Source organism: Palaemon carinicauda, chromosome 16 (assembly GCF_036898095.1).
Source record: "Palaemon carinicauda isolate YSFRI2023 chromosome 16, ASM3689809v2, whole genome shotgun sequence".
Taxonomy (NCBI): Eukaryota; Metazoa; Arthropoda; class Malacostraca; order Decapoda; family Palaemonidae; genus Palaemon; species Palaemon carinicauda.
The window spans coordinates 85,811,443-85,813,942 of NC_090740.1; positions in this window are offsets into that span (position 1 = coordinate 85,811,443).

Genomic DNA, 2,500 nt, shown 5'->3' on the forward strand with positions numbered 1-2,500 from the left:
CAAATAAAAATACCCAAACTAAAAGAGAAGTTATGAAGAGTTTGAATAAAATATTTTAGATACAGAACCAACATCAAATTACAGTTTTCATATAAAGTAAAAACTCAAGAACTTCCTTCCCACAAAAATTACACAGAGAAATAAGATCGAATAGTGCGATTAAGTGTACCTTAAAGCAAGAGAAATCTATCATAGGCCAGTGGTTGACCATGGTACAAAAGCTATGGCCATATCCAAGATTAGAAAACAATGGTTTGATATTGGAGTGCCCTTCTCCTAGAATTTCTTACCATAGGTTAAGAGTCTCTTTTACCCTTAGTAACAGGGAAGTAACCACTGAACAATTACAGCACAGTATTTAATCCCTTAAGCGAAGAAGTACTGTCTGGTAATCTCAGTGTGGTCAGGTTTATGAGGACAGAGGGGATTGTGGAAAGAATAGGCTACACTATTCTGTTTATGTGTAGACCCCTCTCCCCCCCCCCAAAAAAAAAAAAGTTGCCGTAACCAGAACGAGGGGTCTAATATACTACTGCCTATCTGTAGTTTATCATTGGGGGGCTGTTGCACTGGTTTGCCTACTACATATATATATATATATATATATATATATATATATATATATATATATATATATATATATATATATATATATATATATATACCATGATTATTATTATTATTATTATTATATTATTATTATTATTATTATTATTATTATTATTATTATTATTATTATTATTATTAACTAAGCTATAACACAAGCTGTAAAAGCGTGATTCTATAAGTTTCAAAGCTCCAACTAGGAATCAATAGTCCAGTAAGGACTTTATATTTTATATATTTTGTAAAATATAGGAATTCTGATATAAAAATTCACATAAAATTGCTTTATTTCTTTTTTAGTTTCTGCATACTCATGTGATATGTATAACTACTGCATATGCATTGAGTATTGACAGTATGCAAATGAATAATGAAAATTACAAGATAGAGATAGCCAAGTATTCAAGTATTAATGGTGAGGTCAAAAGAAAAGCCATGAATATAGGGAGAGAATATTTAGACAAAAAAGCCAATGAGGCTGACGGAGCTATGAATTCTTGGACCGTGTACGGTGTAAGGATTGCTCATAGAATGATTAAAGAAATATCTGCACGGATATTTCTTTTATAGCACAGAAGATGAAAAATGCAACGTTGGTTGGAACACTTTAGTAAGGTCATGATTTGGAGATATGAAGGGAATAGTTTAACTGAAAACCCGATTTCAAGGGAGAAATCGATGTACCCATTAATGAATTTAGTGTTTAAAGTTTAGGCTATCATTACAAAACTCGAAATATGGAAATCCCCTCAATACGATCGAATAACGGCTATGATGATATTGACCGGAAATGAAGTAACTCCCAAATTATTTTAAAGATTCTTTTGCAGAATGTGGCATGGAGATGCAAACCTGATGATTGGGAGTTAGGAATGTTATCAAAGAGAAAAAAAATATCTGACTATTGCAATAATTACAGAGGCATGACACTTACGTCAGTTATGAAAATATATAGTATGCTCATACTAAAGGATTTAGAAAAGCTAGAAATTATACTGACCAAATTTTTATTTTAAGACACCTTTTACAGCAATGTGTAGAATATAGAAATCCTTTTTTTTTTATGCATTTGTGTTCTATGAAAAAGCCTTTGATAATGTGAACTGCGATATTAACGAGTTCTTCCTAAGTATGTAAATCTGATTGAGTCTGTTCATGAGCCTAGTAAGTACAAAGTTAATGTTAGCAAAGTCCTATCAAATGAATTTCCAGTAAACAGTGGAGTACTTTAAGTGAATGTGTTGTCACCTACGTTGTTTATCCTCCTCGGGGAATTTGTAAAGCATAGAACAGTTAGGGATGGTTGAGAAGGATTGGACTAGCTTGGTAAAAGGAAATTAGCTGACCTCGATTATGTTGATGGCGCTATTTTTATTAGCAGAATACCACAGCATTTGAAATGCTTGCTAATCAAATTGCATAGATATAGCATGAGGTTAGGCTAAAGATAAATAGAAAAAGACAGAGATAATGAGAACGGAATATGCATTACAAGAAGATATATCTCTGGAGGAAGAAAGGATAAATAGGCAAGATTCTGTAAATTTTAAGGAACTATGATTTAGAATGCAGGGTCTTTATAATTAGAGTTTAGTGAAAGACTGAAAAAAATAAATCCAACAATGGCTAAGTTAAGTAAAATCTGGATATCAAATTACTTGACATTACATATAAAAGTTCAGCTATATATCAGTTTAGTAAGATCAATGTTACTATATGGACATGCGTCGTAAAATGACAATGAAACAATACCAAACAGATTTTGTAGATTTGAGAATAAGGCTCACTTATTCCATCATATCCAAGGCCTTTCCATAGCTTAATAATCTTAATAATAGCTTCGGCCTCAAAAACAATTAATTCATTTTTGGATATCCTTGTTCTGGAAAAAAAG